This window comes from Macrobrachium rosenbergii, unplaced genomic scaffold, assembly GCF_040412425.1.
Source record: "Macrobrachium rosenbergii isolate ZJJX-2024 unplaced genomic scaffold, ASM4041242v1 13905, whole genome shotgun sequence".
NCBI lineage: Eukaryota > Metazoa > Arthropoda > Malacostraca > Decapoda > Palaemonidae > Macrobrachium > Macrobrachium rosenbergii.
Genome location: NW_027100724.1, coordinates 577,997 through 596,305, shown reverse-complemented (window position 1 = coordinate 596,305; position 18,309 = coordinate 577,997). Strand labels below are relative to the sequence as shown.

Sequence of the window (18,309 nt, the reverse complement as noted above, 5' to 3'; positions counted from 1 at the left end):
AATAATAATAATAATAATAATAATAATAATAATAATAATAATAATAAGAAGAAGAAGAAGAAGAAGAACACTGAAAATTTTGCTTATCTGTCGACGATCGAAGGTTGCGATGAGACGACCAAGTGTTCTGCTGCTGGAGGCTACTGCTTCCGAAAAGACGGTCCCTACCAGTGCCCAGGAAAAGTCTTCAAATTCTGTGGTCATGGGAACTGTCTCTGTTGCGTGGATCCTCACGGGCACGGTCATGGGAAATGTGGCAACGGCGACAACGACAGCAACAGTGACGGTCGGTAATGGTAAGAAAGACTTTCATTTTCTTGATTTTTTGTCATGAGAAGAACCTCTGAGATTGAGGAGAGATGAACCACAGCACCAAACATTCTGTTGCTGTTCATCAGTGTGACTGCATAGGATTTTATCTACTTATCTCTTTATTGATTTATTTCTTCTTTTTTATTAAGTGGGATCTCTTTTTCTGTATTTCCCTTTATTTCCTCTTACTTGCTATTGAGCCCTTAACATTCTTTAAAAGCTTGAATTTCAAGTCAGTGGCCCCTGTGGTGGGCTTCTTCTTCCATATGAATAGGGTTCTTCTTCATCTTCTGAATAATAATAGAGACTCTCTGTCTATCGTTCTGTTGCTATCTATCTAACGAGTCACTATTTTTATTGAGGCTGAAAACGCAACATCTCCACTCTAACCGCTGTTAGCGGTGATCGTCATAGGGACGTTCTTTCAAATACTCTTTCACTCCTCTTTACGAACGGTTTTCCCAATCTTCTACTTCTATTCATGCATTTCCCTGGTGACTGATCCCTTCTCACGTCTCTCCTCCTTCTTCAGCCGCACTTGGCTTTGCCTTGCCTTTTCCTAATTCATGAATTTGAATTTGGATCCTAGTGCATATTCAAATGTTGACATTGATGGCAAAGTTCAGGGTTAACAAGATAACCTTCAAATCAATTTTTCCTGACCCTCTGATACTAGATCTTGATTTTTAGATCCTCTTCTCAACAGGATTTAACGAAAGGTGGTTCATCTGATCATTGATCTTGCCTCAAGTCGTGCCTAGGCTTTATTTTCCTTTGTCACCTCCTCTTTACGATCTACTTTCCTTATTGCATCTTCTATAGCTCCTGCTTTCTTTTGCCACTTCTTCTGAAGGTCCTAGTGGCCTTGTCACCTCTCCTCTAAGTCCTGCTTTCTCTCTTGTGTCACTCTTTCTCTAAATCTTGCTCTCCTTCGTTGCAGAGTGGCCTTATTTTCAGTTTCCTAAAGGGAATCTTATTGGCAGCATCCATTCCCTTGAGAGGATCTCACTCTTCTCAGAAATTGATGTTCTCGACTCAACAAACCACTACTGCACACTTTTACCGAGTGGGAATAAACAACACTCAGACTGCATGATTTGTTAATTTTTTTTCTCAGCTGCCTCGGAATTTCTTACTTCTTCTGATTTTCCCCACCCCTAGTCTTTTATCCTTCCCTCCCCACTTCTTTAAGGTTTAACTCCCACTCCTTATTCCCCTTAATGAAAAGGCTTAATAAAAAGAGCCTCCTTCATTCTGCTCTTTTCATTAAGCCTTGAAATGAAAAGCACTGCTTTATTCAGGTGGTTATAGGACCTTTTCTTCTCTTGTCTATTCATTCATTCAAGATTCCCCTCTTGGGTTGTTACCATGTGCTTGTGACGTAGGTCATTGGTACTGTTGTTATTGCCATTCTTTTTAGTCTTTTTTTTTCTCTGTTTGGCTGATTTTCATCAGACTTGATCGGTATCATCATATATAAATCCTTCCAAGAGTTTAATCAAAGAAGCATACAGTAGTGATGAATGAGGCCTGTTTTTAAGAATACTACCTCAATTTTTCTTGTTTGACGTCATGTTTCTGAAGCCTTTGATTTTATCTTTTCAGGAGAGGCTTCAGGATTTTCAAACCTACCTTCAGACAGAAGTGGCTAACCTTTGCAACCAGAAATATGAGAACTGGCGTTGTCCCCTGCTAGAATGAGACCCATTAAGATTCCTAGTTTGATTAAAATCATTCTTTTCATCATAATCATAAATTGAAGACTTTTGATATTTCTGAAAAATGTTTTATGATTTTTCTGCAAATAAATTGAGCATGCAAAGTAGTTCCTTGTGATTTCATCCCTATTCTTATACTTGAAGCAACTGTTCCAAAAGGCATCTCTTTACAACTTCATTCATACTTACTAGTTTTGACATCATTTGGTGTAGCTCTGTGTACATGACAATATGAAGAAGACTCTCGGTTACTGAAGTGACAGACAAATTTGGAAAATTTTCTTCTTGTATCCAATCCACACTCAAGGACTGTCCTGACTGAAACCAGTCCGGTTGCAGAACAGAAGTGATCTAAAAATTCTTTCCTTCATTACAGAGGATTTCATATATCCAGAGTTTTTTATACAAAGCAGACTGTGCTTGTGTGAAAGCACTAATAGAAGTCAAAATAAGAAATAAGACATATGGCACTGATGGTTATGAACATAGTGATGTGTCTTATTCAGTGTCAGGTGTTCAAGAACTTCATCTAGATCACAGTATTATCTTGAGTCAAGAACATCCAAGATCCGAACAAACCATTGTATATGCAAACTATTCCTTCGCGCCATAGCGTAAATGGGCACCTATCAAGTGCCCTGGGTTGAGATATGGTGGGCCAATGGCTGATGGGAATCCAGATCAACCAGGTCTGGGATCCCATCAGCCTGAGCAACTAAAACAGAGTACTAATGTTGATGTCAGACAGAAGCAATGATGCAATGAGAGATATCTGGGTTCCCTAGTCCTGCTGTTCATGAAATCGTAAACTTATTGGTATTATCATTTGATTCCTTATTTTAGTTTTCTGCAAAAGAAAACTATTGTACCGGCTTTGTCTGTCCGTCCGCACTTTTTCTGTCAGCACTCAGTTCTTCAAAACTCCTGAGGCTACAGGGCTGCAAATTGGTATGTTGATCATCCACCCTCCAGTCATCAAACATACCAAATTGCAAACCTCTAGCCCCCTCAGTAGTTTTTACTTTATTTAAGGTTAAAGTTAGCCATGACCGTGCGTCTGGTAACGATATAGGACAGGCCATCACCGGGCCGTGGCTGAAAGTTTCATAGGCCGTGGCACAGACAGCATTATATGTTGTACAGAAAACTCAATAGCTATTTTGTACATGTTTTGTCTTGCAAGCTCTTTCACTAATTACTGTAATTTCTCTTCACTATTCTAATTAGCAGGGGGGGGGGGTGTCAAAATTATTTTTGGCAGGAAAAGCAGCCAGTTGTTTCTTGGGAGGCTCTGGATGCACCAGCACAATTCTGGAAGTTGTTAAGACTTGTTCACTGGCCTTTGGTATTCCACTAATCTTATTCCAAGAGCCTCCAAGTCCTGGGCTCCAACACAGCCCATCTCAGTGCCGGTCCCAGACTAGATGTTATTATTATTCCCCGAGCCTTTTGTCTCATAAGTGAGCAAATCTCCAGTCTAAAACATGCTCCCACGCTGTTTTAGATTCTCCGGTGATGCTCATGTTACAGCCGGTCAAAAAACTGAAACAGTCAGAATAGACACTGTCATATATCATATACTTAACCAGATATTTCTGGGAAACACTGTTTCCAGTAGTGAATCATTTCACTCACTACCGCAAATTATGTGCAATTTGGAACTACAGCAAGAGATGAGGTATCAGTGTTGTTGTGTGGAGCTAACAATATAATAATTTGGCTTAATCTAGACTTCGTAAACACGTATACCCTAAGTGGTGGCTGAAGGAAGAAAACAAAGAAAAAATGTGAAATACAGAAAAGTACTAGTCAATCGACAAAGCTTCAACAGGAATCGGACTTACCGTGAACGTCGAGTCGCTGCGCAAACGAGGGACCTCAGGAGTCGTATTCTGGCAGTCTTCCCAATTCACTAATTAAGATAGACGTAGGAGTAGAAGTAATAAAGAACAAAGAATATCGTTCAGGCACGCACGCAGCGTCACCTGGTTCAGTGACCGCGTGAATCTCTCTGACCGACCTCGCGCCGTTCCCGCCAGATGAGGCGGCTTCTTGACATACCGCCCGGGCAATCCGACCTTGACAAAGGCATCGTCGAATGCATAGAATAAAGCTTAAGGGCCACCATAACTAGGGGTCATTGAGTGTAAACCCTCTCTGAGGCTTAGGTCCCTAATGCCCTAGCATATTTTGTTTATAAACTTTCCAGCCTATGCGGCGCCATTTGTCTACTGCGGTGATTGTTATTTTTGAATTGCCTAGCCTACCGGCGGGGCAGAGATGTTCTCTGTCGAGGTCAATCGGACTAATATTCCTACACCTAAATACATCAAGGGCGAACAGCAGTAATATTTATAAAAATATATATATATATATATATATAAGAGAAAGAGAGATATTATAATGTTTTTCTTTCTACATTCCAGATGACAATGCACCTGGTACATCTCGAAAGAAAAGGGTAGAAGATAAAAATCGGAAACGCTTAGTTGCAGAAATTTTATCAGGATATGAAAATGAACTTCATGCTAACAACAATGTTTCGTGTGGCAAAGACTGTCCCCAAAGTGAAGAAATGGTACAACACTAGAAGAGTTGCAGCTTCAATTGAACAGAGTTTGTCAAGAAAGACACGATCTCCTTTATAGAGAAAGAGCAGTGGGATAGAGAAAGGTTACGTTTGTTGGAGGAATTGGAGAAGTTGAGAAATGAAGCATCATGTTGCAGATCGTTTCTGGAAAAATTATTTTCTCCTTCACAGGTTGAAAACATTATAAGTGGCAGAAATGTGAAACATTGGGCAGATGACGACATTAGTCGAGCAATAACATTAAAAAATATGAGTCCTAAAGGTTACCGGTTCTTACGTGATCAGTGTAAGATTCCTCTTCCCTCAGAAAGTACCCTAAGGCGTTGGGCATGAAAAATCCTTGTTGAAGCGGGGATCTTGCAGCAAACAGTTTTTGAAATACTAAAGGAAAAGGGCAAGGAAATGAAAGAGTATAGTCGATTATGTGTCATTTCATTTGATGAGTGTAGTGTTTCTCAAATCTGGTGTTATGACCATGGATCAAAGACACTTTATGATCCTAAAACTCGTGTGCAGTGCATTATGATCAGAGGAATAATACAGTCCTGGAAACAACTAATATATTATAATTTTGATACCAAGGTTACCAAGGAACTGTTATTTAAGCTAATTGCAAAAAGTGGAGTCTGTCGGTTTTCCTGTTGTGGCTATGGTGTGTGACATGTGTCCTACTAATATCAGTTTATGGAACAGTCTCAATGTAGGAACAGAAAATCCTTCATTTGAGAACCCTCTGCACCAGATCGAGAAATTCATGTCTTTGCCGATGCTCCTCATTTAATCAAGTTAGTGAGAAACAATTTTCTTGATTCAGGCTTTCAGTTGCAAAACAGAAATTTTGTTCTAAGTAGATGTGTTAGGAAATCGTCGCCAGAAGTGAAAGTGACTTGAAACCCACATATCGCTTAACAGAGAAACACATAAATGTAACAGGTGCGCAACATATGAATGTGAGGAGAGCAGTGCAGCTTCTTTCGGAAACAACATCCAAAGCTGTAGATTTTTATGGAAATCAGGGGCTTTTGAAGAGCACGTTCTGGGAAAGCACAAGGGACTTTATAAAGCTGGCTGACTAGTGGTTTGATGTATTCATTTCAAGGGTACCTTATGACAGAAAAAATCTAGACATGCGTATGGGATGCAATTGACTGAGCAGAATAAAATCCTTGACAATATGAAATGTACTGCTGAAACAATGCGAGTTTGCAAAAGTAATAAGATGTATCAATTCAAAAGGGACTTATTGTGTCGTGTAAATCCTTGCCAAGGTTGCATGATATGTTGAAAAGTAATTATGATGTATCATACATAATTACCTCCAGACTTAATCAAGATGGACTGGAAAACATGTCTGGCTGTCTTAGACAAATGGGTGCAACTTATGATCATCCTACGCCAGTTGAAGTCAAACACAGAATAAAATCATATTTACTTGGCAAAGGAAATTCTTTAACTGGAAAAAATTGTAACTCGATGAAGGAGTGCGACTCTTCAAATATGTCGGAGGGAATGTTTCAAGAGAGAAGTTGTGAAAATAGTGATTCAAATGCAACTGATCTTGAAAAAGAGCTCATGATTTCTGCAATGGTGTTTGCCTCTACTGAAGATGAGATGATGCCAGAAGAAGATTCAGAAAATTTAGACAATGAATTTCATGAAAGAACTTTAGAGAATGTTGCAGACGAAGAGGGCCTACGATATGTTGGAGGTTATGTGGCATCTAAATTTCCAGAATATCAGTTCTTAGGATGTAAACTTAAAAAGTAAAAAGGAACCTGGATCAGTGCAGTAGAGCGACAAGAGGATAGATTAACGGAACCAAGTGCTGAGTTTTTTCACAAATTAAAGGTAATGGAAAAAATTTTTAAAACATACAATGGAGAAAATACACTGAGACCTGGCACGCCATATTGAAAATTTTGTATCTTTGCCTTTTAAAGTAATATTGTTTTTTGTCAGATGTCGGATGTTTTTAGGATGAGAGTTCTGAATGCCCAAATTGTATCGAGTAGGCAAAAAAGAAAAGATGCATAAACTAACTAAATAATGCCATGAAAATTCTAAAAGATTGTTGTTGTTTTTTCTACCTTTGCTAAGTATTTTTAATTTCTATTATGAAGCCAGTTACTGTTATGTGTTATCTATGTATATTTATGTTAGTTTATTAAATTATGTATAGTAAAATTGTAAATAAGCTTTTGTAAATAAATGTCAGGTCAAATGCTAATTGAATATTTTTTTAAGTCCTATCAGGTTCATTAATTTAAGATTTCTATAATATACTAGAAAGCCAAACATTATCAATCCACGATTTTGTATGTGTAGTACAGTGAACTATATGAATTTCAAAAAGAACACCAAACGTACACAAGATAACAGAGTGGAAAGGACATACAGGCCTAATCCCTTAGACCCAAGGTACTTAAATCGTTCCCAAGGTAGCACTTGCCTGTTTGTTCCCACCCTGACCTCCAGGCTTATCACGGAAATACCCCTCAGCTACCCCCGCAACCAAAGTGACTGTACCTTCTCACCCTTATATCTATATACCTTGATATTGATAACTGGCGAATATAGACTGATATGATCGGCTGTTGTTTATGGCTCTAGTTACCTCCTTTTGAAAGATTCCAGTTCCTTCTTTGATTGATGATGGCCACTTCAGAATTCCCCTGTCAACGGTCAAAAGTCATGGGGAAAGTAAAAGTCGTTTAACTTGCCTGTACAAAAGGGAGATCACTAAATCCGCCATTGTCCGTGAAACAAGGAATTGGAATCGGTCAAAAGGACTGGGGATAATCTGAGGCATCATTCTCAGACTAATGTTCGAGTGGTTCCACCCACCAAACTCGATGCAGGTGGAAGGAAGGAAAGGCAATTTGAAAACAACAGCTGATCATTACCTTCCAAGGATACCTGAATATGCCTTGGATATATATATATATATATATATATATATATATATATATATATATATATATATATATATATATATATATATATATATATATATATATATATATATATATATATATATATATATATATATATATATATTTATGTGTGTGTGTTTATGTATGTATGAATATATATGACTTGAAATTCCATATAGTTTACTTTTTTATTTACTATTTTTTTATTTAGAAAGCAGACGTGCATCGTGGATGATGTAGAATTCATAACAGGAACCTACGTTTAGCCCAAAGATCGGATTATACAGACTACCAAATGCAAGATCTTTTGGAAACACTCGAATATATACCATTGTATGGCTGTCAAATAAAAATCTGCTGATTAGTAACAACTGTAATTCGAATGACTAATTGTTGTAACCTGTTATTTATAAATTCTAGAACGTCAAAAAGAAAGAATTTCACATACAACAAATAAACTTCCATTCATGAAACAATGCACATGTGTCGGTCCTAAGAGAATGTTATTTTCCAAATGTCACCACGCTGATAATCCTATAGCCAAGGGAAAAATTGCTGTTATCATCATGGCTGGAAAGAGTAGACGTATAAATACATGACAGTGGTGAAAGGGAAACGGTCGTATATACGTTAATAATCTTATATGGGTTAAACTATATGGAAAAAGATACAGAGACTGGTAAAAAAAAAAAAAAGCAAACGTAACCCCACAGCGATCAAAAGATAGCGCGGCTGACAATCTGGGTAGCGTAAATTTTTGCAGACCGTACTCTTAGCTGACAGTGGGGGCACCAAAGCTGCTTCCCATAGAAAACGGTTATTGGGTTAAGTAAATAAATGTTAAATCACCAATAAAAATCAAGATTGCAAACAGAAGAACACATGAAAATACACAAAAGATTTATCAATAATAATTTCATTTAGGCAAAAATTTTCTCAATACACCTTATTATACGATGGTAATAATAAGTAAAGTTCACTTTACCTTACACAAGCTTGTGAAAACCTCTGTAAAAGAACTTGCAGCTGCGCAAAACAAACTTTTTATTGAGCGCCGTTACAGTTTTCCTAGTGTCAGATCTCAAAAGCTATATTTAATACTAGTGACCACAATTTTCTACGTTAATAATTTCTCTCTGTTTAAGAATGAGAGAGAGAGGGAGCAACAGCTAAAGGTCTCGAAAATAAGAATGAGTAAATTTTGGATTCCCATAGGAAATTAAAACAATTATATGACGTCATTAAGACATTTGGGGACGAGATATGAAAGCAACACTTTTTCAATGCAATCGGGACAATGCATGACGTAATCGATTATGAGGTTTTACCCTAAAAGTTGCCATGTATGTAACATTATTCTCGTATGGGGCACAGTTTTTATAGAAATCCTTACACGATCAAAACTGGCTAATTATGATTGGCATGTTTTTAAAACAAAACAAAAAACTCAAGCAATTGTTATTCCCAGCCTGTCAACACCGTTATCTTTGGCGATGACAGTTAAAGTGAAACAAACTCTTCACTAGGACCCATGTGTTCCTCATATACTACGTTTCTTTTAAGAATGATATTATTAATTCTAAATTACATTATTAAGTCATCTAAAGCATTAATTCTTCTGAGATCTGATATCACTACATACGATATTTCAACAATCATTATCATTACACATAATACATGATAAATGAAAGAGTAAATATATAAAAATTATAGGAGGATATATGTATTATTAGGCAGCATCATGAAAATATGTATATATGTGCGTGTGTGTGTGTGTGTGTATGAGAGAGAGAGGGAGAAACAGAAAAAGAGTGAGAGAGAGAGAGACACGTGTATTGCTTGTGAGGCCATGACTCTACAACATAACATATTTTCTCTCATCATTTAAAATGTATAATTTAGATATCAATTATTTTTCACTCCCCTCCAAAAATGGGCTTTATTGTTTTCCTTTGTGGAATATAAAGAATAGAAATGATTATTTGAATAGGTAGATGGAAATTGAAGGACTCATTGTTCAGATGAATAGACTGAAGCTAAAGACAGCGAACAAGAACAGAATCACAGGACACTTTTGTCAAAGATGAACGGTTCAAAATGAAAACAAGTCAAAGCCTAATGACGTGGGGAAGGTTGATTGTCGTGAAATATATCTGACTTTCCGATCGCCACTCCAGGATCAGAGTCCACAGGCTATCAGTGAGTTCAAAATTGGGGTTAGAACAGAACAGAATATAGGATTTAGTCCAAAGGCCAAACGCTGGGGCCTATGAGGCCATTCAGCGCTGAAATGGAAATTGACAGTAGAAAGGTTTGAAAGGTGTAACGGAGGAAAACCTCGCAGTTGCTTCATGAAACAAATGTTAGGAGAGGGTTGAGGAAAATAAGATGGAAGGAAGAGAACCTGAATGGATGAACAGTAAAAGGAATGGAAAGGTTACATCAAGAACAACCTACGGGGAAATTTGGGTTAGAATTCCAAACAATTTTTTCTAAGAAAATGAAGGTGTGGGTTCCGGGAATTGGAACTGGAATATAAAATCTAGGCCAAAGGCCAAGAGCTGCGACCTATGATGAGGTCATTCAGCGCTGAAAATGGCGTTGAAACAATTGTTAGGAAAGGCTCGAGAGAGATATTTACTATCATTATTATTGTTCGGTAGATGAAGAACCCCGTTCATAAGGAACAAGAAGCCCACCATTAGGGCCACTGACGTGCAATTCAAGCTTGCAAAGAATATTATGGTGTTCATTAGAAAGAAGTAACAGAAGGTAATGGTAAATACGAAAAGAAGAGATCGTTTTACTAACAAAGAAAAACTAAATTAGAACAATAAATAAGCAGATAAAAATGTAAGTGAATGATTAAGATACGTGAAGCCTTTTGTGATGGAATCTGCTGCGTGTGCTTCAAAACTATGTGGCTGTCAGTCAAGAATACAAGTGAAGAACATCATAACGGCACTTGAAAACGACTTCTATCATTCCTTCTATGGAACTCAGTTATTTCCCCTGAATAGGACAAATAGCCGAGAGTGCTGACGCTTCTTCGTTCTCATCGAATGTTTCGGGAATTAAATTTCCAGTCCAGCTTTGCCTTTCTCCACTCAGGATGGCCACCACCGGTCACGTAATGATCAACATAGAAATATAATATATATATATATATATATATATATATATATATATATATATATATATATATATATATATATATATATATATATATATATATATATATATCTCGAACAGGGTGAGTGTGGGCTCAGGACACAGTCTGTAAGGCGAAGGAGAGGCCATTGTTACCACTAAACACTCACGAACAACATCCATGCAATTGTTTATCGCTGAACCTTTTGTTTATGTTTTCCTTTCCTTCTTCGTTCTTTCTGCTTTCAGTGGGCTCTTGGAAAAACTTGTATTTTCAGTCTTATTATTCGTGCGGTTTCGGAATTATGAGCTGTGCCTATTCCCCCAGTTTTGATTTGTCTTATGCTCGATGTACCGTATATATCGATGCTTCATTGTGACTGTCTGGAAGAAGGTTTTTAATCATCGCAGCCATGAAAAAACGATGATAGATACTGTCGTGAGATGATGGCATAATAAACTGTGGGAAACATGGTGCTTTTTCCTTTTGCCTTCGACACTATATATATATATATATATATATATATATATATATATATATATATATATATATATATATATATATATATATACATATGTATGTATGTGTATATATATATATATATATATATATATATATATATATATATATATATATATATATATATATATATATATATATATATATATATACATATGTTACGCTCATTATTGAAAATCGGTAATAGAAATGCCTATTATTGAGAATGAGCAAGCGATTTGCCGATTATATAAAATGAGCAATTTTTCTTGCCTAGTATTTAAAATCAGCAGGGTTTCAAAACTCGGCAAGACCATTTTGCCGAATATTGATAAATCGACTACTATACCATCTGTAATTAATGACACTATTTTTTACTTTTAATGTTTTATCCTATTCTAATCTCTTTTGTTAATGGCAGTTTGGCCATTTATAAGTAAGTTTTAGTAGCCTAATTCCTTGTTACTATCACCAACAATTGTTATCAACTTGTAAATAGGAGTGAAGGTGTGAAGTGAAACATACGGTACTCATGATAATTCTCTCGACAAATACGTAGATTAGTTACGGAATTCTTTTCATTCTTTACAACAGTTCTTGGCGAATATCGAATAATCCTCATGGCTTCAGCGATGGAAGTAAAAGAAAATTTCGAGGCAAGGTTATGGACCATCGTTGAAGGAAAAGGGAAGAACACAAGACTGTTCTCGCTTGAAAAGTGAAAGATATTATATCAAGGTTATCAAAGGATCTAGAAAGTGATGCTATCACCACTATTGATTATAACTATCGTTCAAGATATGAGATTCTTAAGGTTGGTGAATCGGAATGTTTGATAAAGAAAAGAGCAGATGGGGAAGAACATTATAAATAGGTAGCAGCGTTTGAGGGAGGAAGTGTATGGTGCAATAGAAAAGGCACATAAAGATGTTGGTCATGGTGGCGAGAAGAAAACTTTATTTGAAGTTAAAAGAAATGGTCTAACATAACTATGGAATATTGAAACCTGTATATTAACTTTTTGTGTAGAGTGTCATTTAAAAAGAGTCGGAAGCAACCAAAGGGGCTTGTCGTGAAACCAATTAGAAGCCACTCATTTTTATCGAGGTGCCAAATTGATCTAATAAATTTTCAGTCACTTCTGACGGGGATTATAAATACATCCTAACTTACGTTAATCATTTTACCAAATTTTGTGTATTAAGCCCCCTTAAATCTAAAAAGAGCAGAAGAGGTAGCTCAGACACTTCTACCTGTGTTTTTAACATTCTGGTGCTCCCGCAGTACTGCAAAATGACAACGGTAGGGAATTTGTGAATTCTGTGATATCCGAATTATCAACACTTTGGCCACAATTGCAGCTAGTGACAGGTCGGCCAAGGCATCCCCAAAGCCAAGGAGCAGTGGAGCGACTCAATGGTGTAATCCAGGATAAATTGAAGATATGGATGCGAGAGAATAATTCCAAGAAATGGAGTATTGGCTTAAAATTTGTTCAGTGGCAAGTAAATATCTCGAAGCATGAGACAACGAAACATACACCATTTAAGGCCACCTTTGGAGAAGAACCGTCAGTTGGTCTTTCTTCAACAAATCTTCCTGAATCAGTTTTGGATGGCATATGCTACGAAGAAGATCTTGGCAAGGTAAATATTAAATAATCTATTAAAAAAGATAAACTGATAATGCGCTTTGAAACTGAATTTTTCATACACTATTCTAATGGAGTGCACTTAATCTTCTTCCTTCTCATTTCTCCAAAAATCATAAGTTGAAAGACCTAATTTACTGTGTTAACAAGTCTTTACATATTTTGTAATTTTCCATTTCCTAAAGCTTCAGGTTTTAGAAAGCATAGTAATACTAAAATTCTTTAAGTCATATGCCTATATCAGAAAAGTATGATATGAGCTAACGACCTATTATTTTCAGTTCATCAGCGAGGACGGTAATTATGGCGAAAGGAAGACGATGAAAGTAGGAAAACAGAACAGCAACTTGAAGATGAAGAGGTTCCAGAGCAACCTGAAAGTGAAAAGGGTTTGAAGTGTATTGAAGAAAGGGTTAATGCCATCGAAGCTATACATGGGAAAATGTCGACATTAGTCAGGCTCAATCCGCATCAAAGATGATCCGTAGGGTATGAGGATGCAGGAATCACTGCAGGTAGAAGACAACGCTACTCTAAGAATTCCAGACGTTGATTGGGGTCCTTCAGACCCTAAAAAAACTTACTAGTAGTTGTGCTGTCAAGGAAAATGACATGTATCGTTTAGGGTATAAAAAGAAGGCACCTTAAATTCTTGCTTTACTAGAGCTGATTTAGATAAAATTGGTGAAAACTACTTAAAGTGGCTGATGTACCAGACATCCACGTTACTCTCAGAGCTGCAGTAACTCTATCCACTGGTGGCCAAGGTTACCAGAAATGTAACTGCAAATTAGATTGTATTTCTCTAAGATGTAGCTGTAGTAGAAAGAAAATGAAGTGTAACTCTAGGTGCCATCTTAGCAACAGCTGTAAGAATGTTTAGTTTTTATTTTGTTTCTTTATATAAAATAGATATAGATTAGTTAATTTTTATCGTCGGTGAATTATTTGCCAATTATTTGGTGAAGGTTGATAAGTCGGTATTCTAATAATATTGTTATGTTACAGAAATAAATTGTATTATCTGTGTTTTCAGTGTTTATTTGAATTTCCAAATTAATTGCTTATGAAGAAAAAACGGATATTATAATAGAATTAAAAATAGATGATGGCTGTTATAAAATGAGTGTATTACAGTAAACATTCTTAAACTGTTATTAAACTAGAGAGTCATTATGGTCTACATTAGTTTGCTTAGAGCTTAGAATGGACCTTCCAGCTGTCAAAATTGAATACTGGCTGTTTGAAACACTTAAGTTACAATATTTTCAATATTCGGCAACGTTATCAATATTCAGCAAAAACGTGTTGCCTAATATATAAAATGAGCAATATTTTGCCCGTTATTGAAAATTTTCAATATTAGGTAGGGCCCTTGCTGATTATGTAAAATAGGCAATTTTTGCCGATTTTCAATAATCGGCAATTTTCAATAATGAGCGTAACATATGTATATATATATATATATATATATATATATATATATATATATATATATATATATATATATATATATATATATATATAGCATATGTATGATGTTTGTTGTGATTTGGTCATGTACCGAAGGCCTTACCCGTGGGGCTGTGAGTAGGTGGAGGCTGCACAAGGAAGGCAGTGCACAGGTGTTAGCAAAATCGCTTCCTGTTTTGCTCAATATTAACGCGCAGTAAAACAGCCGGCTCGCGACACAACTGTTGTCTCGAAAATTTTATAATTTATTTATATGAACCGAATTAAATATTGGCGCCGCTCGTCGTAACCAGGAAGTGCAAGTCTTTTTTTTTTTAAATGTGCCGTAGAACGAGCGGCCTCGACGTTACAGCTGGTGCTGTTAAGCGTTCGTGAATCATAAGGCTTCTTCACATAATTATATGGAAACGATCGAGAAGAGGGACTTTGTGCGTCGTGGCTGTTGCCGTTTCCTGGATGCCCCCAATCAGAAGACAACACCTGAGTCTGAACAACAGAGCAACCATTTTGGAGTGCCCGCAAACGACTCCTCATGTTAATCACTATTCTGAACCCGTAGGGGGTTAGTGTCGTCAGTGCAACTTATGTGGTGCACTGCAGGCATTACCTAGGGTTCTTTGCAGCGTCCCTGCCTTAGACCCCTAGCTGCTAAATCTCTCATTCCTTTTACTGTTCCTCCGTTCAGATTCTCTTTCTTCCATCTGACTTTCTACCCTCTCTTAACACGTGTCTCAAAGTGTGTCTGCGAGGTTTTCCCCCTGTTACGCCTTTCAAACCTTTTTACTGTCAAATTCCGTTTCATCGCTGAGTGACCTCATAGGTTCCAGCGCTTGGCCTGTGGCTTAAATTCTATGTTCTATTCTATTCTATCACTATTTTGAAAAGTTTCCATCACTTTTGATGTTGCCAGATGAAAAGTCGAAATTATATTGAGTTATGTTGCTCTCTCTCTCTCTCTCTCTCTCTCTCTCTCTCTCTCTCTCTCTCTCTCTCTCTCTCTCTCTCTCTGACTTTGGCTAAGTGGTTTTTTTATTCTGTTCTTATCGTCATCCTCATTTCGAAGTCATCCACCGTGTGCCATCATCTTACTTTGTCCATAATTGTGACCTCGTTTTGCTGTCTTCAAATAATTATCGGTAATTGGAAGCAGTCGAGACTGATTCGACGGCAGGAAACGAGGAAAAGACACTGCTGGCTCGCTCACTCCCTTCCTATGGATCATCACATCGAATTCACTGGACCTTGGAAGTCATTCCAAAGTAAAGAGAATTCGGTCTGAGCCGCTAGTTTTGCTTTACACTTGTGAGCATAAATGGAATGGAATAGAATATAAAATTTAGGCCAAGGCCAATCGCTGGGACTTATGAGGTTATTCAGCGCTGAAACGGAAATTGAGAGCAAAGGTCTGAAAGGTGTAATAAGAGGAAAACTTCTCATTTGCACTGTGAAACAATTTTTAGGAGAGAATTGAAAGTAGGAGGAAGAAAGTGACTACGAACGGAGGTACAGTAGAAGGGATGAAATGGAATGCAGCCAGGGCGACGCTGTTATGAGCCTTAAATAATGCCTACAGTGCACCACGTGAGGTGCACTACCCTCCTACTGGGACCCAGCTAACAACAACTATTTGTTGTGTTCCTTTCCTCTGAAATCATACAGATAATAATAAAGAAAGCAAAGTGCATGCAAATGAAATCTGTATTATTCTAAACGTGAGAAATTGCCCACATCCAATTTGAGGCTCATTTCTCGCGGGAGAAATAATTTCTGGGGCTCCTCCTGCCAATCACTCCATCGGGAATTCCCATAAAAGCAACTTTGAAATAATTGATTATTCGTGAAGATTTCGATCACGGAAGTTGAATGGCTTTCTTTGCTTGCTCGGAAATGTGTACATTATCGCTCTCCCCTGACCTTCAGCCTACGTGTTCAATCTCTCTCTCTCTCTCTCTCTCTCTCTCTCTCTCTCTCTCTCTCTCTCTCTCTCTCTCTCCACTTCTTTTCTCCCATAAACATGAGTTTTACTTACATACAGAGTTTTAGGAATTCATGTACCTGTACATAAAGAGCTAGGCAGTTACTCAAACTTGAGAGAGAGAGAGAGAGAGAGAGAGAGAGAGAGAGAGAGAGAGAGAGAGAGAGAGAGGGAGAGAGAGAGAGCTAGCTTAGCTATTGTTTATTACTGGCACTGAATTGCGTTTTCCATTCTTCTAAAACATGAGTGCCATATACAAGCCGCAGTGGAATAGCTGTAATTCCATCACGCAGTGTTTCTTTTGCAGAACTATTCTAACCCAAAACAACTGTGTATTCCCCTTGGTAGGAACAACTCCTTCGGAAAATCCTGAATTCGTAGGAAGAGATTTGCAGATCTCTCCTAAGCAAGAGATCTGTCACAGAAGAGCTGACCTGATCTCACGGAAACTCTTGGAACAAATAGGTCGACGATTCATTTTAAACACCTCTCATCTTTTTAACGAAAACTCTCTTCAGATCATTTAAAATCTGTGAAGTTATTTGGTTTTACTTCCATTGCTTCCTTTGCTGATTCATTGAGATGCTGTGACAGATTCCCAGAGGAACTTTGAGGGGACTTGAACTCTGGAGTAACTGGAAGGGTCGGTTACTAGGTAGAAAATTCCGCATCGTCACTCTCAGACTTTTGTTCTCTCCTCTAAAGTAGCCATGTTGACTAGTTCCATGTTAACGTCCCTTTGTACCATCTGGGACTAAAGACTTGCGGCATTTCACTCAACCACACACTATATCTCCGGTGAACCTTTTTCATTATTTATTCAGGGGAGTGAAATGGACGAATTTATCGATGGAAAAGCAACGGAAAAGTCTTATTGCGCCTTTCAACTTACACGGGAATTGTTACCCCCCCCCTTGTTAAATTACCCCATGGGGGTAATTCACCGCTAATCTGCGACGACTTCCTCAGGAAGCCAAAACGTCATGCAGGGTTCGCAGAAAATTAGATTCAACAACTGCTTCCTTTGATCCAATTCCCTCTTTCGAAATCTATCTTTATTTCACACAAGGTTTCAAAAAACGCCTTCGCTCGCACCTTCTAGGCAATATTATCAACAATCCTTTGATTATTTTTTGCTGTCTAAGATCTCCTTATTCCTATAACCGCAGTTTTCAGACGTGAACTTATCACTTCTCTGAACACTTTTCCTCAAGACCTTTGAACAAGCAGCAGATTTTATTGGTTCACTGGCGAGCTTCCATAAATGATATTTAATAAGATTGTCAAAATTACCGTTGAAAATTAGGAAAGTCCTCATTGATTTCCTGACTTGACACTGGAGAGTTAATCTTCTCACTGATTGATTTTTAATATCTAAAGAATTTTTAATTGACAAAATCTTTCGCTTTACTTTTGTTAGAATCGATTTATATGAAGGCCCTGTCACCGTGCTGAATATCGGACTGCTCCTCTGCATGATATTATAACCTAACAACCACCCGTCCCCAACATTTCTGTTTTTTTCTTATTTGTAGTGGACACCTCTCCACTGCGCTAATTAATAAAGTAAAAGTTCCAATCTCAATGCTCACCTTACCTTCAACGAAGTCCACAGTGGGTGGAAACGTGCATACCAATACCAGAGTGTGAAAACTGATTCAAACACTGGGAAAAACCACTTAATATTTAATATATAAACACAAGACACAAGTAATACCTGAACCTTTCAGATACACAAATAATTTGAAAAACAATCATCCTTATTAAACAATACCTAACACATTTACACAACTACGGAAAGCAACACTTACACAGGGGGTCCAGAAAGGGTAAGAGAGACGAAAAGTAAGAATAACCTATCAAATTACACACTAAATTAATTACAAGGACTTTAATATCAGGCCTTGGTCTCCTCAAGGTAGGAATAATCAAGATCCCCGTCTCCCGTGCGAACTATCTCGGATAAAAGGCTCAGCTTAGGCCCCAGATAAGCAACGTTGGTGCCAAG

General features: G+C 37.4%; 1 long non-coding RNA gene and 1 pseudogene across 1 annotated transcript; both read left to right on the top strand.

The window, feature by feature from the left end:
* The first annotated feature begins 107 nt into the window (after positions 1-107).
* Positions 108-2,134, top strand: LOC136837979 (uncharacterized). Its single transcript, XR_010852829.1, has 2 exons — positions 108-296; positions 1,918-2,134. It is a non-coding gene; the product is annotated as an uncharacterized lncRNA (long non-coding RNA).
* A 3,959-nt stretch (positions 2,135-6,093) lies between these two features.
* Positions 6,094-13,248, top strand: LOC136837985 (KRAB-A domain-containing protein 2-like; annotated as a pseudogene).
* The last annotated feature ends 5,061 nt before the right edge of the window (positions 13,249-18,309 follow it).